Below are 25,570 nucleotides of genomic sequence, written 5' to 3'. Positions count from 1 at the left end.
GAACCACTTTGAAACTTCAACCTTATTTTCCGTCGCCTTGATCAATTCAGAATTTGTCGAGTGAACTCATTCTAGGATGTCCGGAGTGTTGAAGCAAAACGAAATCTTTGGCGTGATTGACTATGCTGCCGTATCCGGATCTCATGGGATTCGGAATTTTGGGAAACGTGCGGGGCGGAGTGTGCCGCAGTAATCGAGACGGATTAGGCAAGGGCGTCTCGATTTCCACACCGCCTTTTTCGCCATGTACCGAGTGTGCAGCTGTTGCGGGATTTGACAGGATTCCTCGGGTCCGCATGTCAGTCACTCGGAAATGGGCAAATAAAAGACTCCGCGGCCGGTGCGTTTGCACATCGTTTCCCATTCTCCTTCTCCTTCCTCTGTTTCCACACCTTGTCCTCCGCCACTCTCGACACCACAGCACCCCTTGTGAGCAGTCCGCGGTGATGGGGAAGGACAAGACGGCGGCTCTAGAGTGCGCTAAGAAGGCGATGACGACAGCGACGGAGGTGGGGAAGCCGAAAGGCAAGAAGACGAGTCGAGGGGGATCTTCCTCGAGGTCCGGTCTGCCGTCCGGCTAGATCCAGGGCGACAGGATCCGCTCCACTATCCAGCTAGAGGATGTAGAGGATCTGGCCTTTGGAGGTTTGATCGCCCACGGATCTTGGAGGCTCCCCGGCAACGAGACCGAGCCGCAACTGCAGGAGGTGAGTGCATCCTCCTTGAGACCCCACGTCGACCGTGGATTCTCTCTGCCTCCCCATCCTTTCTTTCAGGGTTTTCTGAACTTCTTCGGTGCCCAACTTCATCACTTCTCCCCCAACACCATCACCTATCTTGCTGCGTTCGTTTTTATGTTTGAAAACTTCTTGGACTGTCGACCGCATTGGGGTCTCTTCAAGCATATCTTCACCTGTCGCTCTCAGTCGGTGAAAAAAGCTAACCCGAACGACGAGAAGACTCATGTGATCCAGATGTGCGGAGTCCTAGGTATCCAGATGAGAAGCAAGAGTGCTTTTCCAGCTGTGATCCTTCCCGAATCGGTTAGAGGGTGGCAGCCGACCTGGTTCTACTGCAAGGACCAACCGACTCCTGGTCAGTTGACTGGTCTCCCTCCCTTCTCCATGGAAAGAGTCCAAAAGCCCACTTCTTTGAAAGTGACTCCAGCGGAAAAGGTAGAGGTGAGCATGCTAATGGAGTGAGTGGTCCAATTAGTTCGGGACGGCGTGACTGGTATGGACCTGCTGGAAGTGTTTCTCAGTCGACGCATCCAGCCTCTCCAGGCCCACGATCATCCTATGTGGATGTACTCGGGCATTGAGGACACCACTCGGATCCACGCGGAGGAGGTCAACAAAGAGACGGTGGAGCTGTGGTTGCAAGGCATCACCGGGAACAAAGATAACCCCCGAGGGTCCAGGAGAGTTCAACCATTCCGCGCTGGTCATGAACCTGAAAAGGTCTGTCTTTTACTGTCGAATGCTTCACTGTCTAGTGCTTCTTCATTCTGATTTGTAACTGTGTTTGTGTCCGACTGATGTCTATGTTATCCTTTGCCTTGCAGGTTTACATTGACACATACTCAATGCCCAATGGAGAGCAGGACCAGGAGGGAGAGGCGAGTGGGGGTGAATGTGGTGATTGGAGATCTGATGACGAGGACAAGGAGGAGAGTGAGGATTCAACCGACGGCGAGGAGGTCAACTCTCCGCCTCGCACTGAAAGACTCCAAGCAGACTCACGACCCCGCGAGTATCCGTGGCAAGGCATTTGCGCAGACCTCGAAGCGCACTCGGACTTCCTCCCTCGTTCTAACTAAGAAGGCGCCAAAGCAGCCCAAGATTGTGGCCCCTAAGCCTCGGAAGACTCTGCCCAAGATCAAGATCGACGTCCCTGTCGCCTCCGGGTAAGTGTTTTGTTTTCTTCTTTGACACAAGGACTTTTTTAAGTAGATGCCGACTCGCTTCCTGGCTTGACCGAGTGAATTCGGGAACTTGCAGTGCTACTACTTCTGGGACCTCAGTGGACATTTATAGGAATGAGGATGACCCAGAAACGGAAGATGCGGCCACCTCCAGAGTAGGTGTGACACTGCTACCTTGCCTCCACTTTGCTAATTGATTTGCAGGTCGACTCACAAATTGTGGTCAAAACTTTTGCAGTACCACAACATGTGATCGAACTTCCAGATGATGATGAAGAAGTGCCACTGAGGCCTATGGGAAGGAGAGGTAGGAGCTCGGGCAGGAAAGCGTCGACCGGCAACATTACTCAAACGACATCAGTGCCCGAACGAGTGGTCCAGCAGACTAGAGATCTCAATCGGGCTTCCATCACTTTTGCTGATCCTGTGTCGACTGAACGCCCATCAACGTCGACTGCCCAAGACCCTGCTTCATCTATTCAACCTCATGCCTCAGACCCTCAGGTTGTTGTGACTGTTCTACCGTCTCCGCTGTTCGTCACCCATCACGTTCTGGAGGATCAGGCAAGCGCTGCCAAGGAAGCTATACGTCAAGCATGCCTGATGATGGAGCAGATGAAGACGGTGCATGAGACCAGCCAAGCTGCCTATGAGGCCAGTGCAGCTCTCCAAGCCAACGTCCAGGTTAGTTGATTTCCGACTGACCCTCTAACTTGATGCTTGAGAACTGTTGTTTTCTTATTCGTAAGATGTCTGTTGATGATCGTTTTCACACTTTCAAACCTCATGCACATCTGTTCACCCACTGGGTGCATTCTTTTATTTCACAATCTTCTTCACTTGAGTCGACGTCGAGTGAACTTTCAAATCAGTGGGGGCACGCAGAGTGCACCCACTGGGTGTAGTCCCTGAGACCGTCGTCGAATGTTTGATTCGACGGGGGTCTTAAACCTTTGTTGATAAAAAATCCACTCGGTCTTGAACGGATCCTGTCGAGTGAATTCTTAAACCAGTGGGGGCACACCAAGTGCACCCACTGGGTGTAGTCCCCGAGACCGCGGTCGACTGCGGGCAGTCGACGGTGGTCTGAGACCTAAAGTTTTTCTAACGACTAGACTGACCAAGTCAAGTACTAGTGGGGGCACACCAAGTGCACCCATTGGGTGTAGTCCCCGAGACTACTGTTGAATGTTTGATTCTGCAGTAGTCTTAAAATTCTTTTCAACACTCGGAAGCAAATAATCTTTGATTCTGTCCACTGATATATCTTATTCACTGACTTCAGAAATCCTGTGAGCTCATATCCCAATTTGCTGAATTCGAGAGGAAGCGGATCCATCTCAATCTTGACTTGGAGTTGGCCAAGTAGAACTTGCAGAAGGCCAAAGACGAAATAGCTGGTATGGAAGGTAAAAACTTGTCGACTATGAGATTGGGTTGTCTCTCGAGTCATCTCCTCGTTCTTCTTTCTGAACCGAGTGTTGTTTGTTATATATATATATATGTATGTATTTTTAGAGAAAATGAGGCAGGCTCTGGCATAGAAGGACCTTGATCTTGCCGCGGCATAGAAGGAGGCTCAGGGGAAAACAACACTTGCCGACAAGAAGTTGGCTTCAGTCGGGGCGTTAGAGGAAGACAACGGCAAGCTGAAGATTGCTCTTACCGAAGCTAACAAAGAAGTGACCCGTCTGAAGAAGGACAAAGTAGCCTTGAACGACAAGATTGAAGATCTCTCTCGGAAGAGAAATGACCTGGAGGCTTATCTGGGAGGACTCGCCAAGAAGTTATTCCTCATGCTTGAAGGTATTTCCTCCTGGTCGACTACCTTTTCTTAACCTATTGTTGGTTTCCCCGTTGGTTCTTTGACTCATCATTTTGTTGTGCAGAGTTTTGCCAGAACTTTGAAGAAGAGACTGGACGGATCAAGACGAACTTGGATCCCATCAACTCTCCCGTTCAGGATGAAGCCACCGTGAACGTGCTCCGACCGGAATCTTGTCTCGCCAGCGTCATGGATTATCTGGCTCGACTAAAGGTGGCGGTTTCTTGAGTCGACACGGTGCTCTGGCCGAAGGAGAGCTTCCAGAATGACCTCAAGTCTCTGATGACTCAACTCAACGAGATTCCTTTTCGAGTGCAAGAATGGAAGAAGTCTTCTGCCCGATGTGGTGCTGATGTGGCTCTGTGCCTGGTCCATGTCCATTGTAAGGAGGCCAAAGAAGAGAAGATGGTGGCGCTCAAAGTCGCCAACACCAAACATCGCCAGTTTCGGTCCATCATGGAGACCTTCGTTGAAGTGGCCACTCGCATTGCAGATGGAATCGACTTGGACGAGTTTGTTGAGCCAGCCAGTCCTCCTCTAGAGGAGTGAACAAACTTTAAGTCTTAATTCAATTTGCCTCAGAATGCCGAGTGATTTTGTAACCGTTAAAACACCTTCGGGCCGGATGCCCGAGCACTTTTATCTGCGGTTCTGAACCTTGCGAGATTTATCTGAACTTTGTTTCTCTTTGAATATATTTGTCTTCACCTTTGCTGTTTTTGAATCTCTTGACTCTGAGTGGAACTTGATTCTTCAGTCTGAATTGTCGCTGACTCTGTGATGCAGCTCTATCGAGTGAATCATGGACAAGGGCACTTGGTGCCGTCCATGACCTGCACTTTGTCGTCCTTGCAGATCGAAATGGAGCGGACGTTATACTTGTGTCGCAGCTCCGTCGAGTGGGTCATGGGCAAGAGCACTAGGTGCTGTGCACGACCTGCACCCCATCGTCCTTGCGGATCGGTATGGAGCGGACATTATACTTGTGCTGCGGCTCCGTCGAGTGGGTCATGGGAAAGAGCACTAGGTGCTGTGCACGACCTGCACCTCGTCGTCCTTGCAAATCGGGGTAGTTTTTAACTTAGGCGAGTACAGGACTATAGCTAAGCCCCCGAGTGGGGGGATTGCTCTCCACTCTGTCGGATTTTTTAAACTTGGGCGAGTACGGGACTGCAGCTAAGCCCCCGAGTGGGAGGATTGCTCTCCACTCGGTAGGATTTTTTAAACTTAGGCGAGTACGGGACTGCAGCTAAGCCCCCGAGTGGGAGGATTGCTCTCCACTCGGTAGGATTTTTTAAACTTAGGCGAGTACGGGACTGCAGCTAAGCCCCCGAGTGGGAAGATTGCTCTCCACTCGGTAGGATTTTTTAAACTTAGGCGAGTACGGGACTGCAGCTAAGCCCCCGAGTGGGAGGATTGCTCTCCATTCGGTAGGATTTTTGAAACTTAGGTGAGTACGGGACTGCAGCTAAGCCCCCGAGTGGGAGGATTTCTCTCCACTCGGTAGGATTTTTTAAACTTAGGTGAGTACTGGACTGCAGCTAAGCCCCCGAGTGGGAGGATTGCTCTCCACTCGGTAGGATTTTTTAAACTTAGGCGAGTACGGGACTGCATCTAAGCCCCCGAGTGGGAGGATTGCTCTCCACTCGGTAGGATTTTTTAAACTTAGGCGGGTACGGGACTGTAGCTAAGCCCCCAAGTGGGAGGATTGCTCTCCACTCAGTAGGATTTTTTAAACTTAGGCGAGTACGAGACTGCAGCTAAGCCCCCGAGTGGAGGATTGCTCTCCACTCGGTAGGATTTTTTAAACTTAGGCGAGTACGGGACTGCAGCTAAGCCCCCGAGTGGGAGGATTGCTCTCTACTCGGTAGGATTTTTTAAACTTAGGCGAGTATGGGACTGCAACTAAGCCTCCGAGTGGGAGGATAGCTCTCCACTCGGTAGGATTTTTTAAACTTAGGCGAGTATGGGACTGCAGCTAAGCCTCCGAGTGGGAGGATTGCTCTCCACTCGGTAGGATTTTTTAAACTTAGGCGAGTACGAGACTACAGCTAAGCCCCCGAGTGGGAGGATTGCTCTCCACTCGGTAGGATTTTTAAAACTTAGGCAAATCGGATTCGCGGCTAAGCCACCCACTAGGGGATTTGAACTCACAACTTGACAGGATAACAATCATTAAGGCACCACAAAAATCTTGTTTTTGATAAGCAAAATGAATGATTGTTATTACAACTCGCCGACCCGAGTGATTAAGTGTTAAAAGGGCAGAGCAGATCCGCGTTCCAAGCGCGTGGGTCATCTTTCTTGTGTTCCACATTATAAAGGTGATAAGCTTCGTTGTGGAGCACCTTGGTGATGATGAAGGGACCTTCCCAAGCAGGAGCATGCTTGTGAGGCCGTTGCTGATCCACTCGGAGCACTAGGTCTCCTTCCTGAAATGCTCGACCTCTCACGTTTCTGGCATGGAATCGACGGAGGTCTTGCTGATAAATGGTCGATCGGATCAAAGCCATCTCTCTCTCTCTCTCTCTTCTTCTAGGAGGTCAACAGCATCTTGCCGAGCTTGCTCAGCTTCAGCTTCTAAGAATAGTTCCACTCGGGGCGCGTTGTGAAGCAAGTCACTTGGCAGCACGGCTTCAGCCCCATAGACCATGAAGAAGGGAGTCCGACCAGTCGACCGGTTGGCATTGTTCTCAACCCCCAAAGGATAGAAGGAAACTCATCTACCCAAGCGCCTGCTGCATGCTTGAGGTCATGCATCAACCGGGGTTTCAGCCCTTGGAGGGTCAAACCATTTGCTCTCTCTGCCTGTCCATTCGAGTGCGGATGCGTGACAGAGGCGTAGTTGACCCGAGTACCCTGGGAGGCGTAGAATGCTCTGAACTCATCAGAATCAAAGTTGGAGCCATTATCCGTGATAATACTGTGAGGGACTCCATATCTGAATGTCAACTCTCTGATGAAACTCAAATGAGTGAAACCACTTCTACCAGTCCTCAGGGGCCCAACCACATCCAACCCCCAAACAGCAAATGGCCAGATGAGTGGAATGGTCTTCAAGGCTGAAGCGGGCTTGTAAGACATGTTGGAGTAGAACTGGCAGCCCTCACACTTGTCGACTATTTCTTTTGCCATTTCATTTGCACGTGGCCAGTAAAAACCTGCTCGGTATGCTTTGGCCACGATTGTCCGAGAGGACGCATGGTGACCACAGGTCCTCGAGTGGATATCATTGAGAATCATTCTACCTTCCTCTGGGGTAATGCATCATTGAGCAACTCCGGTCACTCTCTCTCTGTACAGTCGACCACCTATGATAGTGAAGGCTTTGGATCGACAGACGATCTGATGGGCCTCATCCTCATCCTCTAGAAGTTCTTTTCTGAGAATGTATGCAACATATGGCACCGTCCAATCTGGGGTGATAACCAAAACCTCCATGATCAGGTCGACCACGGCTGGAATTTCAACTTCAGTCGAGTCGGTGGAACTTTTCGGTTGCGGGGGCTCCTTCGTGAAAGGATCCTCTTGAGGTGACGGAGTGTGGAGATGTTCCAAAAACACATTGCTGGGAATTGATTCGCGCTTGGAGCCTATCTTCGCCAGATCATCAGCTGCTTGATTCTTGACTCGGGGTATGTGGTGGAGCTCTAACCCCTCGAACTTCTTTTCCAACTTCCTCATTGCATTGCAATAGCTAGTCATAGCTGGGCTCCTGATATCCCATTCCTTCATGACTTGATTGACCACCAAATCTGAGTCGCCATAAACCATCAGGCGGCGGACGCCGAGTGAAATGGCCATACACAACTCGTACAGAAGTGCCTCATATTCAGCCTCATTGTTGGAGGAATCAAAGTGAATTTGGAAAACATAACTGAGTTTGTCGCCTCGTGGGGATACCAGGACCACCCCATCACCAGAACCGTTCAGCATCTTGGACCATCAAAGAACATAGTCTAATGTTCTGAATGAATTTGAGTCAATTGTTGTTGCTCACTCCACTCGGCAAGGAAATCTGCTATTGCTTGGGACTTGATTGCTTTCTTTGCCTCAAACTTGATATCTAACGGAAGGATTTCAATCGCCCACTTCGCCATTCGACCAGTTGCATCTCTGTTGTTCAGAATTTCTGATAATGGAGCATCGCTGACAACTAAAACCGAGTGATCTGAGAAGTATTGTGCAACTTTCTTTGTCGTCAGGTACATTCCATAAACCAACTTCTGATAATGAGGGTATCTCTGCTTGGACGGGGTTAAGACTTCAGAAATATAATACACTAGGTGCTGAACTTTCAAGGCTTTGCCTTCTTCTTCCCGCTCGACCGTGAGCACCGTACTGAAAACTTGTCCAATGGATGCGATATAAAGCAGTAAAGGCTCTTTGCTGATTGGAGCAGCAAGCACCGGCTGGGTGGAAAGTAGGGTTTTGAGCTCTGCAAACACTGCGTCAGCTTCAGGAGTCCACTCGAACTTGTCAGACTTCTTCATCAGTCGGTAAAGGGGCAACACCTTTTCACCGAGACGAGAAATGAATCGGCTCAATGCGGCCAGGCAACCGGTAAGCTTCTGGACATTATGCACACGCACAGGGCGTTTCATTCAGAGAATTGCACCAACTTTTTCTGGGTTTGCATCGATCCCTCATTCGAAACAAGAAAACCGAGTAACTTTCCTCTTGGGACTCTGAATGTGAACTTTGATGGATTAATCTTGATATCATACCTTCTTAGATTGTCAAAGGTTTCGGCGAGGTCAGTCAGTAGGTCGAAACCTTTACGTGACTTGACCATGATGTCATCCAAGTATGCTTCCACATTCCGACTGATTTGAATGAGCAGACACTCCTGAATCATGCGCACGAATGTGGCACCAACATTCTTGAGACCAAAGGGCATGGTAACATAGCAAAAGCACCCGAATGGGGTGATAAAAGCTGTTTTTATTTCATCAGGACCATACAGTCAGATCTGATGGTACCCGAAATAAGCGTCCAGAAAGGACAAACGCTCGCATCCCACGGTCGTGTCAACAATTTCATCGATGCGGGGAAGAGGGAAATGATCTTTCGGGCGGGCCCGATTGATATGCTTGAAGTCGATGCACATGCGAAGTGAGTCATCCTTTTTGGGGACCATGACAACATTGGCAAGCCACTCGGAGTGGTATATCTCGCGGATGAACTCAGCTGCCATAAGCCGAGCTACCTCCTCACCAATTGCTTCCCTCTTCTCCATGGCGGACCGATGGAGATGCTCTTTGACAGGTTTTGCTTTCGGGTCGACTCGCAAACGGTGCTCAGCCAGGCCCCTGGGTACACCTGGCATGTTAGAAGGTTTCCATGCAAAGATGTCCCAGTTCTCACGGAGGAACTGGATGAGCGCTTCTTCCTATTTGCTGTCGAGTGTTGTTGAGATACGAGTCGGAGCAGCATTAGGATCGGTCGGGTGAACATGAACTTGTTTCATTTCACCGGATGACTAAAATGAAGATTCTGAAGCGGGCTTCTTGGCACGCAACAAATCACTCGGATCTGCGTTCTTCTGGTACTCTTGCATTTCTACTGCTGCCATCTGTTCATCGGCAATCTTTGAGCCTTTCTTGAAACATTTCTCTGCTCTCTGCGGATTACCAGTGATCGTAATCACGCCTTTGGGCCCAAGCATCTTCAGCTTGAGGTATACATAACATGGTCGAGCCATGAAGCGAGCATACGCAGGTCTGCCCAAAATAGCATGATAAGCACTGTGAAAATCCACAACTTCAAATGTCAACTTTTCCTTGCGGTAGTTCTTCGAATCGCCGAAAACCACGTCAAGAGTGATCTGGTCGAGTGAATCAGCTTTTTCCCCAGGAATGACACTGTGGAAGCGCATATTGCTTTCACTGAGCTTGGACATCGGGATGCCCATCTCTCGGAGAGTCTTAGCATATAGAATGTTCAAACCACTTCCACCATCCATGAGGACCTTGGTCAATCGGGTGCCTTCGACGACTGGGTCGAACACCAACGCTTGCCGCCCTGGGGTAGCAACACGTGCCGGGTGATCTGACTGGTCGAATGTAATGGGAGTCTTTGACCACTTCAAATATGTTGGCGTTGCCAGAGCTACCATGTTCATTTCTCTGTTAATGACTTTCAATCGACTCTTGCTCTCAACATCAGCGAAAATCACCAAAGTGGAGTTGATGTTGGGGAAACCATCGTCTTCCTCTTTGTCTGCGTCCTTACCAGACTCTTTCTCTTTCTCCTTGGACTGGCCTTCTTGGAATTGCTGGATAAATCAATTTCCCTCTTCATCCACTTTTGTGTGCATATGACATGGCAGATCTAACACATCATTTCCTGCCGAATCTTTCACCTTTTTAGGGACCCATGGCCCTTTAGGTTTTCCCTTGAATTTTCCTCGAGTCACTGCTGCGGCTTCACCAGGAGCGGTGGGTTCGGCCTTGCGCTTCTGTTTCCGATTGGAATTACCTCCTCCTCCATCTTGTGCGACTGGTTTGCTCTTGCCACTGCGGAGTCGGTCTTCTTATTCACCGTTAGCGTACCGAGTGGCTATTTCCATCATTCGGGTCACAGTCATATCTCCCGTCCGACCGAATTTCATGTTCAGCTCTCGGTACCGAACGCCCTCCTTGAAGGCGCAGACTGCTTGGTGTGGTGACACTTTTTCCACTATGTGATGCAAAGTGGTCCACCTGTGGATATAATCCCTCAATGTCTCATTTGGCTTCGGAACACAATGCTGCAACTCTGTCAGCCCTGCAGGCCGCTTGCAAGTTCCTTCAAATGTTCTAACAAACACTTGGGCCAACTCTTCCCAACTGAATATGCTGCTAGGAGCCAACTGATTCAACCAAGCTCTGGCTGACCCTTCCAACATCAAAGGAAGGTGTTTCATGGCTACCTCATCATTACCACCGCGAATCTGCACAGCCACTTGGTAATCCTCTAACAAAGTGTCAGGTTTGGATTCCAAGTGGGAAGGATCTCTGCAGCTCTGATGGCACTGCTGAAACACTTAGGCCTTGTACAATGGAAGGTGCTTAGAGAGATGCTTAGAAAAATAAACCGAGTTTTTTCTGAAGCACCGGTGCCTATTTCTACAGAAGAGACGCTTAGTTAAGCGTCTATCCTGTACAAATAAGCACCGGTGCTTAAGAAAAGTCTGGTTTATTTCTCTAAGCACCTCTCCTAAACACCTCCCGTTGTACAAGGCCTCAGGCCTTGATACATGCACTCGACTGCTCGCTGGTCGATCTCTGTCTTGTCCTTCTCTATGAACTCTATTCTGGTCGACCAAACCTTGTACCAAAATTGATCTTGCATCAAATCCAGGTTCTCTGGGGTCAAATAGATGCCTTCAATCGTCACCATACGGACGCTTGTCGTCGGGTCACCGCGGTGCATACGACCCGCCTCGCGGAGGAGGCGGTGACACTCGACGGCGGTCCTCACGGCCGACCCGATGATCATATTGCTCATAATTCCGACCCATGAACTGCTCTTGACGGTGTCCACGACCCTCACACCGCGGAGGCGATCTTGGGCTGTGAATCGACTGGACAGTGTCTGCAACCACAGATCTGCTATGGATCTTATTGCGCGACTGGAAAACTGCTGTGTTCTACTCTCCCGCTGCACGGAGCAGCGCTCTAATCTACATCAAACCCCTTCCAGCCTCTGATTGGGATGGCTGGATTGACTCTGCTATGCCGGCTGCAGCAGTAAGATTCTGAATTGGGGTGTGCTATATCTGATGCTCGGGGGAAACAATTGCCGCTATCGTCGACTGGATTCAGGGACCAGCCATCGGGCGCGGTCATCGAGTGAACGCTGGATATTCTCCAGTCGTGCATGCTCAGCCAAAGTTGCCACGCGCGTAGTCTCCAAGGCCCGAGCCTCGAAGGTTTCCCCAATGATGGGAGTGTGGAGTGCCTCCGAATTGCGACCATGCAGCTCCTCTCGCCGCTGTGAATTAAGGGCTTGAGGACGATATTCTTCGTGAACATGTGACAGATCACCGCCGCCATCGCCGCCGTCGCTGCGGCGGAAACCAGGCGGGCTGCACGGCGTGTCAACTGATAACCCACAAGTATAGGGGATCGCAACAGTTTTCGATAAGTAAGAGTGTCGAACCCAACGAGGAGCTAAAGGTAGAAAAAATATTCCCTCAGGTTCTATCGACCACCGATACAACTCTACGCACGCTTGACGTTCGCTTTACCTAGAACAAGTATGAAACTAGAAGTACTTTGTAGGTGTTGTTGGATATGTTTGCAAGATAATAAAGAGTACGTAAATAAAAAGTAGGGGCTGTTTAGATAAAGAAACAAGAAAGTAAATATAGCGAGTGTGGAAAAATGGTGGTAGGAGTTGTGAAATTGCCCCTAAGCAATTGACTACTTTACTAGACCGATAGCAACTATTATGTGGGAGAGGCCACTGCTAGCATGGCATCCGTGACTTGGAATTCTATGCACTTATGGTTGGAACTATAAGCAAGCATCCGCAACTACTAATGTTCATTAAGGTAAAACCCAACCATAGCATTAAGATATATTGGCCCCCCTTCAATCCCATATGCATCAATTTCTATGCTAGGTTGAAGCTTCTGTCACTCTTGCCCTCCAATACATAGTCCTATCAACATACAACTAACCCTAGGGTGTGATCCACGCGCGCAATCATATGATGGGCACCAAAGGACAGCAAGATAACCACATGCAAATTAAATCAATCATAGCAATTCATCAACCACCGATAGGACAACGAAAATCTACTTAGACATCATAGGATGGCAACACATCATTGGATAATAATATGAAGCATAAAGCACCATGTTCAAGTAGAGGGTACATCGGGTTGCGGGAGAGTGGACCGCTGTAGATAGAGGGGGGAAGGTGATGGAGATGTTGGTGAAGATGGCGGAGGTGTTGTTGTAGATCGCGGAGATGATGATGGCCCCCGACGGCGTTCCGGCGCCACCGAAAGCGAGGGGGAGAGAGCCCCCCTCCTTCTTCTTATTCCTTGACCTTGTCCCTAGATGGGAGAAGGGTTTCCCCTCTGGTCCATGGTCTCCATGGCGTGGGAGGGGCGAGAGCCCCTCCGAGATTGGATCTGTCTCTCTGTCTCTCTATTTTTGCGTTCTCTGATTCTTCCCTTTCACCGTTTCTTATATTCCCGGAGATCCGTAACTCTGATTGGGCTGAAATTTTAACACGATCTCTATCAGGATATTAGCTTTCTTGCTACGAAAGAAGGGCATCAACTGCCTTACGGGTGGCCCACGAGGGTTAGGGGCGCGCCCAGGGGGCAGGCGCGCCACCTGCCTCATGGCCACCTCGGGCACCGTCTCGCGTGGATTTTTCTTCCCAAAAATCATATATATTCCAAAAAACATGCAACAAACAGGAACTGGCACTGGGCACTGGATCAATATGTTAGTCCCAAAAATAGTATAAAAAGTTGCCAAAAGTATATGAAAGTTGTAGAATATTGGCATGGAACAATCAAAAATTATAGATACGACGGAGATGTATCAGCATCCCCAAGCTTAATTCCTGCTCGTCCTCGAGTAGGTAAATGATAAAAAGATAATTTTTGATGTGGAATGCTACCTAGCATAATCTTGATCATGTAATCTAATCATGGCATGAATATTAAGATACGAGTGATTCAAAGCAATAGTCTATCATTTGACATAAAAACAATAATACTTAAAGCCTACCAATAAAGCAAGCATGTCTTTTCAAAATAACATGGCCAAAGAAAGTTATCCCTACAAAATCATATAGTCTGGCTATGCTCCATCATCACCACACAAAATATTCACATCATGCACAACCCTGATGACAAGCCAAGCAATTGTTTCATACTTTTGACGTTCTCAAACCTTTTCAACTTTCACGCAATACATGTGCGTGAGCCATGGACATAGCACTATAGGTGGAATAGAATATGATGGTGGAGAAGACAAAAAGGAGAAGATAGTCTCACATCAACTAGGTGTATCAACGGGCTATGGAGATGCCCATCAATAGATATCAATGTGAGTGAGTAGGGATTGCCATGCAACGGATGCACTAGAGCTATAAGTGTAAGAAAGCTCCAACTGATACTAAGTGGGTGTGCATCCAACTTGCTTGCTCATGAAGACCTCGGGCATTTGAGGAAGCCTATCATCGGAATATACAAGCCAAGTTCTATAATGAAAATTACCACTAGTATATGAAAGTGATAACTCAAGAGACTCTCTATATGAAGAACATGGTGCTACTTTGAAGCACAAGTGTGGTAAAAGGATAGTAACATTGCCCCTTCTCTCTTTTTCTCTCCTTTTTTTATTTTTTTGGTGGGCTTCTTTGGCCTTTTTTATTTGGGCTTCTTTGGCCTCTTTTATTTATTTTTAAAGTCCGGAGTCTCATCCCGATTTGTGGGGGAATCATAGTCTCCATCATCCTTTCCTCACTAGGGCAATGCTCTAATAATGATGATCATCACACTTTTATTTACTTACAACTCAATATTACAACTCGATATCTAGAATAAAGATACGACTATATGAATGCCTCCGGCGGTGTACCGGGATGTGCAATGATCTAGCGTAGCAATGACATCAAAAAACGGATAAGCCATGAAAACATCATGCTAGCTATCTTACGATCATGCAAAGCAATATGACAATGAATGCTCAAGTCATGTATATGATGATGATGGAAGTTGCATGGCAATATATCTCGGAATGGCTATGGAAATGCCATGATAGGTAGGTATGGTGGCTGTTTTGAGGAAGATATATGGTGGGTTTATGGTACCGGCGAAAGTTGCGCGGTACTAGAGAGGCTAGCAATGGTGGAAGGGTGAGAGTGCGTATAATCCATGGACTCAACATTAGTCATAAAGAACTCACATACTTATTGCAAAAATCTATTAGTCATCAAAACAAAGTAATACGTGCATGCTCCTAGGGGGATATATTGGTAGGAAAAGACCATCGCTCGTCCCCGACCACCACTCATAAGGAAGACAATCAATAAATAAATCATGCTCCGACTTCGTTACATAACGGTTCACCATACGTGCATGCTACAGGAATCACAAACCTCAACACAAGTATTTCTACTAATCCATAACTACCCACTAGCATGACTCTAATATCACCATCTTTATATCGCAAAACTATTGCAACAAATCAAACATATCATATTCAGTGATCTACAAGTTTTATGTAGGATTTTATGACTAACAATGTAAATGACCAATTCCTGTCATCTCTCTAAATAGATATAAGTGAAGCAAGAGAGTTTAATTATTTCTACAAAAGATATGCCCACGCTCTAACAAATATAAGTGAAGCAAAAGAGCATTCTACAAATGGCGGTTTCTATGTAAAGAGAAACAGGCAATCCAAACTTCAAATGATATAAGTGAAGCACATGAAGCATTCTATAAAGCCATACTCAAAAGATTTAAGTGAAGTGCAATGAGCATTCTATAAATCAACTAAGGACTATCTCATACCAGCATGGTGCATAAAAGGAAAATGAAAACTAAATGCAAAAGACGCTCCAAAGATTGCACATATCGCATGAACGGAACGAATCCGAAAACATACCGATACTTGTTGAAGAAAGAGGGGATGCCTTCCTGGGCATCCCCAAGCTTAGACACTTGAGTCTCCTTGAATATTTACTTGGGCTGCCTCGGGCATCCCCAAGCTTGATCTCTTGCCTCTCTTCCTTCTTCTCACATCGAGGCCTTCTCGATCATCGAACACTTCATCCACACAAAACTTCAACAGAAAACTCGGTAAGATCTGTTAGTATAATAAAGCAAATCACTACTCTAAGTACTGTTGCAAACCAATTCATATTTTGTTTTTGCATTGTGTCTACTGTAATATAACTTTTTCATGGCCTAATCCAGTTATATGAATCGATAGTTTCATCAAAACAAGCAAACTATGCATCAAAAACAGAATCTGTCTAAAACAGAACAGTCTGTAATAATCTGAACATTCACCATACTTATGATACCTGAAAAATTCTACCAAAATTAGGAAAAATAAATTTTTTTTATAGGAATACAGTGCAAAAAGAATCAGAACTTTTTGACATTCTAGCAAAAAATGTATGATCACGCACTACAGCCAAAGTTTCTGTCCTGCACCGTACAAACCATCAAGCAAATGTAAACATCCTAAAGGCAAAACTTGGCACATTATTTTTATAATACAATGGAATTGTACAAGGGGATAATTATTTTTATTGAAAATTTTCTGTAATCAACATTCACAAAGTTTCCGTGAGCATGAACAAAGTTCAAGGCTAGCTCCCACTTCAACAATGCTTGTCTCTTTCACTTCCACTTTCCTTTTTGAAAAAGTTTTGGGTTCCCCTCTTTATTTTTGTTGTTTTTAAACTATATGAAAGCACTCAACAGAAATAAATGACTCTCTAAAACTTCCGGGTTGTCTCCCTGGCAGCGCTTTCTTTAAAGCCATTAAGCTAGGCATATAGTGCTCAAGTAATGGATCCACCCGGATCCCAAGGTATATCAAAGCCAATTTTAATTAACAATGATTTTTAATTTAGTGGTGAGCACAAAGTAACATATATCATGCAACAACGAAGTCTAACTCTCTTCCTATGCATCGGCATATCATAAAAGAACAATTCATGCACACAAAGTAAAGGCCAATGCATAGTATAAATAGTTTCTTGCAATTTTATCATATTGGAAACATAGAGAGGTGGAGATATAGTTCCTCTCTCATAATAATTGCAAGTAGGAGCAGCAAGCACATGCATATTATATTCATCAAAATCATCATGTGCAACGGTAAAAGGCAAACCCATCAGTATATTCCTTAATAAGAGCAAACTTCTCCGATATAGTGTAGTTTGGAGAATTCAAAAAGATAATAGGACTATCATGTGTGGGTGCAATAGCAACAATTTCATGTTTAACATAAGGAACTATAGCAAGTTCATCTCCATAAGCATAATTCATATTGGCATCTTGGCCACAAGCATAGCAGGCATCATCAAAAAGGGATATTTCAAAAGAATCAACGGGATCATAAACAATCATCATAGCAATCATCCTCCAGTAAGCATGAAGGGAAATTAAAATGAGTTGAAGAGTTACTATCATTAGAAGCTGGGCATGGGTAGCTAATCCACTCTTCCTCCTTTTGTTCTTCACTCTCCTCCTCATCTTTTTCATCCAATGAGCTCATAGTTTCATCAATTTCTTCTTCCATAGACTCCTGCAAAATATTAGTCTCTTCTTGGACAGCGGAGACTTTCTCAATAACCACATTAATATAGGAATTATATTCATAATTATCATAGCAATATTTTAAGATAGATAAATTCTCAGGCCTATAAACATCATCATCATAAGCTTCATGCTTTTCAAACAAAGATTCAATTTCATAAGCACCCTTAAAAGCAACAAATTCTTCTATTTGTTCCACATCATAGTAATCATATATACCATTAGCATAAGAAGCTAAGGTTTCATTATCATTAAATTCACATGAAAAGGGAAGGTGTGGAGCATTCACCTTAGAGCAACAAGTATAATCATATCTCAAGCATAGTTGCCTAGCATACCAATTCAATATATGAATTTGATCCCATAATAGTTTCCCTTTTTGTGTCAAGCGGTAATCCCTAAAGTATTAACGTTGATCCAACATTACTCCCATTACATAATTGAATGGGGTTTCTCAGGATTATTAAAGTAGTACATAATATTTTTCACATAACCAACATCGAGGGTTTTAGGAGGTTCCCCATCTCCATGAATAGCAAGTACACCTAATATTTTTGGTATTTCGTGTTCCATATCCATAACTAAAAATAGAGAACAACTAAGAACAACAAATAAATATTACTTAGTGATAAAGCAAACAAGAAAAATGAGAATATTCACCCCACGCTATTGCTCCCCGGCAACGGCGCCAGAAAAAGGTCTTGATAACCCACAAGTATAGGGGATCGCAACAATTTTTGATAAGTAAGAGTGTCGAACCCAACGAGGAGCTAAAGGTAGAACAAATATTCCCTCAAGTTCTATCGACCACCGATACAACTCTACGCACGCTTGACGTTCGCTTTACCTAGAACAAGTATGAAACTAGAAGTACTTTGTAGGTGTTGTTGGATAGGTTTGCAAGATAATAAAGAGTAAGTAAATAAAAAGTAGGGGCTGTTTAGATAAAGAAACAATAAAGTAAATATAGCGAGTGTGGAAAAGTGGTGGTAGGAGTTGTAAAATTGCCCCTAAGCAATTGACTACTTTACTAGAGCGATATCAACTATTATGTGGGAGAGGCCACTGCTAGCATGTCATCCGTGACTTGGAATTCTATGCACTTATGATTGGAACTATTAGCAAGCATCCGCAACTACTAATGTTCATTAAGGTAAAACCCAAACATAGCATTAAGATATATTGGTCCCCCTTCTATCCCGTATGCATCAATTTCTATTCTAGGTTGAAGCTTCTGTCACTCTTGCCCTCCAATACATAGTCCTATCAACATACAACTAACCCTAGGGTGTGATCCACACACGCAATCATATGATGGGCACCAAAGGACAACAACATAACCACAAGAAAATTAAATCAATCATAGCAACGAAAATCTACTCAGACATCATAGGATGGCATCACATCATTGGATAATAATATGAAGCATAAAGCACCATGTTCAAGTAGAGGGTACAACGGGTTGCGGGAGAGTGGACCGATGTAGATAGAGGGGGGAAGGTGATGGAGATGTTGGTGAAGATGGCGGAGGTGTTGGTGTAGATCACGGTGATGATGATGGCCCCCGGCGGCGTTCCTGCGCCACCGGAAGCGAGGGGGAGAGATCCCCCCTCCTCCTTCTTCTTCCTTGACCTTCTCCCTAGATGGGATAAGGGTTTCCCCTCTGGTCCATGGTCTCCATGGCGTGGGAGGGGCGAGAGCCCCTCTGAGATTGGATCTGTCTCTCTGTCTCTCTCTATTTCTGTGTTCTCTGATTCTTCCCTTTCACCGTTTCTTATATTCCCGGAGATCCGTAACTCCGATTGGGCCGAAATTTTAACACGACTCTATCCGGATATTAGCTTTCTTGCAACGAAAGAAGGGCATCAACCGCCTTACGGGTGGCCCATGAGGGTCAGGGGCGCGCCCAGGGGGGGCAGGCACGCCCCCTGCCTCGTGGCCACCTCGGGCACCGTCTCGCGTGGATTTTTCATCCCAAAAATCATATATATTCCAAAAAAATCTCCGTCAGTTTTTATCCTGTTTGGACTCCATTTGATATGGATATTCTGCGAAACAAAAAACATGCAACAAACAGGAACTGGCACTGGGCACTGGATCAATATGTTACTCCCAAAAATAGTATAAAAAGTTGCCAAAAGTATATGAAAGTTGTAGAATATTGGCATGGAACAATCAAAAATTATAGATACGACGGAGACGTATTATCAACCATCAGGACTTCTGCCGCAGGGTCGCCGCTATCACACTCGGACAGGGTCTCGACAGAGCCACTCGACAGGTCGAACAGCCCGTAGAGAGATTCGTCGGGCTCGATTGTCGTGACTTGAGGGGTGGCCGACCGGCGAGCCGCCGCATGCTTGATCCACCGCTGAAGCCGCGATTTACCGGATCGCTTGCAGCGTCGAGCAGCGAAGAGCGAAGATGTTGCGGGAACCGACCGATACTGGGTCGATGGCTGCCACACAAGGATGTCGCGGGCGCACACCCGAAAGTGGGTCGCTCCACGGACGGGGAGCGCCTTGACATCGAGGGGAGCTTCTTGAAGCCAAGCGAAGTCGTCGGCGATAAAAACGAGCGTGCCGAGACGGATCTCACGGCCCTCAGCCAAACCTCCACTTGAAACCATGGTGATGGGAATTGGAAAAATCGCAACCTCACCAGAAGTCGCTAAGACACCTGCCCCACGGTGGGTGCCAACTGTCGTGGTTCTAAGTCTGATAGTAGATGAGGGGGTATGTAAGAGGAGGCAAGATCCTAGCTACGATGAGGTTGTGCATGCAAGATTTACGAGTTCAAGCCCTTCGCGGTGGAAGTAATAGCCCTACGTCTCGGTGCCCTGAGGCGGTCGACTGGATTATGCGTGAAATTACAGGGGTGTGAACCCTTGTACTCGAGGAGGGGGCTGGCTTATATAGAGTGCGCCAGACCCCTCCCGCCCTCAGTTATACATGATTTAATGTACATAAAGGTGAAGCGTTTCTGGTAAAGCCAGCAATAAGTCATATAAATGATCATTAACACTACGGAGTGAACGCCTGACTGTTGCCACCCTGAGTGACTTTAGGTCTTCTGTCTTCCGAGTGGTTTCTTGTATGGTTGAATGGTGATATATTGGTCGAATGGAATTGGGTTATCCGAGTGGAGTTGCTGGTAGAGTGTATTGCACTCTGAGGAGATTCCAGTCGGTGGGCATTAATGTGCCTTGGATGTTGTTGATCTTTGAGTAGTGTCCTTGGGGAGGGTGTCTAGGTCAGGCCTATTACCCTACCCTAGGTACATGTCATCGTCAATACCTACACCAACTAGAGAGGAAGCTAATGATAATGATCATGAAACTTCAGATCAAGTTACTACCGAACCTCGTAGGTCAACCAGAGCATGTTCCGCACCTGAGTGGTATGGTAATCCTATTTTGGAAGTCATGTTACTAGACCACGACGAACCTATGAACTATGAGGAAGCGATGAGGAGCCCAGATTTCGCAAAATGGCTTGAGGCCATGAAATCTGAGAAAGGATCCATGTATGAGAACAAAATATGGACTTTGGTTGACTTGCCCGATGATCGGCAAGCCATAGAGAATAAATGGATCTTCAAGAAGAAAACTGACGCTGATGGTAATGTTATGGTCTACAAAGCTCAACTTGTTGCGAAAGGTTTTAGACAAGTTCAAGGAGTTGACTACAATGAGACTTTCTCACCCGTAGCGATGCTTAACTATGTCTGAATCATGTTAGCAGTTACCGCATTTTATGATTATGAAATCTGGCAAATGGACATCAAAACTGCATTCCTTAATGGATTTCTCAAAGAAGAGTTGTATATTATGCAACCAGAAGATTTTGTTGATCCTAAAGGTGCTAACAAAGTGTGCAAGCTCCAGCGATCCATTTATGGACTGGTGCAAGCATCTCGAAGTTGGAATACACGCTTTGATAGTGTGATCAAAGCATATGGTTTTATACAGACTTTTGGAGAAGCCTGTATTTACAAGAAAGTGAGTGGGAGCTCTGTAGCATTTCTAATATTATATGTGGATGACATATTGTTGATTGGAAATGATATAGAATTTCTGGATAGCATAAAAAGGATACTTGAATAAGAGTTTTTCAATGAAAGACCTCAGTGAAACTGCTTATATATTGGTCATCAAGATCTGTAGAGATAGATCAAGACGCTTAATTGGACTTTCACAAAGCACATACCTTGATAAAGTTTTTAAGAAGGTCAAATAGATCAGTCAAAGAAAGGGTTCTTTCCTGTGTTACAAGGTGTGAAGTTGAGTCAGACTCAATGCCCGAGCACTGTAGAAGATAGAGAGAAAATGAAAGTCATTCCCTATGTCTCAGCCATAGGATCTATCATGTATGCTATGCTATGTACGATACCTGATGTGTGCCTTGCTATAAGTCTAGCAGGGAGGTACCAAAGTAATCCAGGAGTGGATCACTGGATAATGGTCAAGGACATCCTGAAGTACCTGAAAAGGACTAAGGATATGTTTCTTGTTTATGGAGGTGACAAAGAGCTTGTCGTAAATGGTTAAGTCGATGCTAGCTTTGACACTGATCCGGATGACTCTAAGTCACAAACCGGATACGTATTTATATTGAATGGTGGAGTTGTTAGTTGGTGCAATTCCAAGCAAAGCGTCGTGGCGGGATCTACATGTGGAGCGGAGTACATAGCCGCTTCAAAAGCAGCGAATGAAGGAGTTCATATCCGATCTAGATGTAATACCTAGTACATCGGGTCCAATGAAAATCTTTTGTGACAATACTGGAGCAATTGACTTGGTGAAGGAATCCAAATTTCACAAAAGAACCAAACACATCAAGAGACGCTTCAACTCCATCTGTGATCAAGTCAAGGAGGGAGAAATGGAGATTTGCAAAATACATATGGATCTGAATGTGGCAGACCCGTTGACTAAGCCTCTTCCACAAGCAAAACATGATTAGCACCAAGACTCCATGGGTGTTAGAATCATTACAATGTAATCTAGATTATTGACTCTAGTGCAATTGGGAGACTGAAGGAAATATTCCCTAGAGGCAATAATAAAGTTGTTATTTATATTTCCTTATATCATAATAAATGTTTATTATTAATGCTAGAATTGTATTAACCAGAAACTTGATACATGTGTGGATACATAGACAAAACACAGTGTCCCTAGTAAGCCTCTACTAGACTAGCTCGTTAATCAAAGATGGTTAAGTTTCCTAACCATAGACATGTGTTTTCATTTGATGAATGAGATCACATCATTAGGAGAATGATGTGATGGACAAGACCCATCCGTTAGCTTAGCATAATGATCGTTAAGTTTTATTGCTATTGCTTTCTTCATGTCAAATACATATTCCTTCGACTATGAGATTATGCAACTCCCGAATACCAGAGGAATACCTTGTGTGCTATCAAACATCACAACATAACTGGGTGATCATAAAGATGTTGTACAGGTATCTCCGAAGGTGTTTGTTGGGTTGGCATAGATCGTCATTAGGATTTGTCACTCCGAGTATCAGAGAGGTATCCCTCGACCCTCTCGGTAATGCACATCATGATAAGCCTTGCAAGAAATGTGACTAATAATTTAGTTGCGGGATGATGCATTACGGAACGAGTAAAGAGACTTGCCGGTAATGAGATTGAACTAGGTATGAAGATACCGACGATCGAATCTCGGGCAAGTAACATACCGATGACAAAGGGAATAATGTATGTTGTCATTACAGTATGACCGATAAAGATCTTCATAGAATATTTGGGAACCAATATGTGCATCTAGGTTCCGTTGTTGGTTATTGAACGGGGAGGTGTCTCGGTCATGTCTACATGGTTCTCGAACCCGTAGGGTTTGCACGCTTAACGTTCGATGACGATTTTGTATTATATGAGTTATGTGATTTGGTGACCGAATGTTGTTAGGAGTCCCGAATGAGATCACGAACACGACGAGGAGTCTTGAAATGGTCGAGAGGTAAAGATTCATATATAGGACGATGATATTCGGACACAGGAAGTGTTTCGGGGCATACTGGGTACATATCGGAGTACCCGGGGGTTATCGGAACCCCCCGGGGGAATAATGGGCCTTATGGGCCATAGGAGGAAAGCGCACCAGCCCACAAGGGGTTGTGCGACCCCCCCTAAGGAAGGAGGCCGAATAGGAGAAGGAGGTTGATGTCTACTACACAACCTTCTTCTTGTAGACGTTGTTCGGCCTCCAAGTGCAGATGTTTGTATGACAGTAGCAAATTTTCCTCAAGTGGATGACCTAAGGTTTTATCAATCCCTGGGAGGCGTAGGATGAAGATGGTCTCTCTCAAGGAACCCTGCAACCAAATAACAAAGAGTCTCTTGTGTCCCCAACACACCCAATACAATGGTAAATTGTATAGGTGCACTAGTTCGGCGAAGAGATGGTGATAAGTGCGATATGGATACTAGATAATGGTTTTTGTAATCTGAAAATATAAAAACAGCAAGGTAACTAATGATAAAAGTGAGCACAAACGGTATTGCAATGCTAGTAAACAAGGCCTAGGGTTCATACTTTCACTAGTGCAAGTTCTCTCAACAATAATAACATAGTTGGATCATATAACAATCCCTCAACATGCAACAAAGAGTCACTCCAAAGTCACTAATAGTGGAGAACTGTAACATCCCTAGCCTTGCCATGCACTAGGCTAGCATTTGTGTGTTGCATCATGTTTAAATTTTTATAAAGCTGAAATGGGGATCGATCAAACCCTAGCACCAGAAAGAATTCAAATAGGTTTAAATAAAATCTTTTTCAAAGAACCCGAAATGTCATTTAAAATGTTCGTGATTTATGATAAAGGTGAAAACCTCTGCCAAAAATGATGAGCATATTCTTGGACATTTATGGATTTTGAATTAAATCATAAGTATTTGAATTTGGACATTTAAATGCTATAAAATATTTTAAATGTCCAAATAATCTTGAAAGCATTTGAGGGCTATTGGAAATAGTTTCAAAAGTGCCCACAATTATTTTCAGGATTTTACAAAATGAATTAGTATGTTTGCTAATTCAAAACAGAGAAATAAAAATAGAAAACATAATTAAACAAGAGAGAGAGAAGTGCTTACCTGTAGCCCACCTGACACAGCCACCTCGCCGGCCCAGCTGGCGGCCCAGCCCACCACCGCCTCCTCCCCTGTCGCCTTCCTCCTCTGCCAGGAGGACGGGCGCGTGCCCGACGCGCGCGCACCGCCGTGCGGCCACCTCCTGCCTGCCTTCTCGCTGCTGGAGACAGCCCCGAGCGCCACGCACTCCCCCTCGACCTCCCCGTACCCCTCTCACTCTCCCGTGCCCACTCCCCTCCTCTCCCTCGCTCTTTCGCACGACGCCCGAGGACCACCGTCGCCGCCGTTCGCCTTTGCCGCGGCCACCAGCATCCTCATGCCAAGCCAGCTAGCCCACGAGCTCCGCCTAATCTGCCTCTTCCTCCTCGACGATTCTCCCGGCCTCGAATGCACTGCTTCATCGTCACCATCGCCGTTTCCGTCGCCGGCCACCGAAGCTCATCGCCGTCGATTCGGGAGCTACCGGACGTCCCTGACCTCGCCCTCGCGCTCGTTGGACTCACTGTGAGCACTTGCATCTAACCCCCCTAACCCCGCTGCTTCTTGCTCGCCGTAGCCGTCGCCCCTTGATGCCGTAGCACGCTGCCGGCCGAGCTCGCCGCCAACGCAGCTCCGGTGACCATTTGGTCACCCCGGCGACTCCAACACGCTCGTAACACCCCGTAGAGCAACCCCAGCGCGTCAGTTGGCTCGCTTGCGAGCTGCAACACCGAACCCGCAACTCACCCGAGCCCCGCCGCCGCTTGACCTTGTCGCCGGCACTTCTCTGGCCACTCCCCGGCCGCGCCACCACCACGGTTGGATGCGGACGAGCGTCCGCATCCCGTAGCTGTGCTCCGCGCATCAAAGGGTGCCTTGTAGGTGCAACCCGCACCTGCACCGCCGCATTTGGCCTCGCCGGCGGCTAAACGCCGGCGGGTTGACCGCTTTGACCGGCAGGGATGACCCTGTTGGCCCGGGGAGACCCCGGTTTGACCTCCCCTGGGTCCTGACATGTGGGCCCAGGCCCCTGTTTAATTACTGTTAGTTTAATTAGTGATTAATTAACTTAGTTAACCCATTGACTCGCTGACATGTGGGCCCAGCCCTGCTGACATTTTAGTTAGCGTTAGCTTAGGGCTAATTAACTAAGTCAATTAGCTGAGTCACTGACCTGCGGGTCCCAGAGGTCAGGTTTGACCTGGACCATGCCCGTTGACCGCTGACATCACAGTGATGTCATGCTGACGCAATAGCTCTTTTCTGGATTTATTCTTTTACAGGAAATTCCAAAAAATTGCCTAAACTTCTAAAAATCATAGAAAATCAACCGTAACTCCAAATGAAAAGATTTATATATGAAAAATGATCAGAAAAACCCAATCTATCCATTTGTGCTACTTTCATGCATGATGAACCAACTT

The sequence above is a fragment of the Triticum urartu genome, chromosome 3 (genome assembly GCF_003073215.2).
Source record: "Triticum urartu cultivar G1812 chromosome 3, Tu2.1, whole genome shotgun sequence".
NCBI classification, from domain to species: domain Eukaryota; kingdom Viridiplantae; phylum Streptophyta; class Magnoliopsida; order Poales; family Poaceae; genus Triticum; species Triticum urartu.
This window is presented reverse-complemented; position numbering follows the sequence as displayed.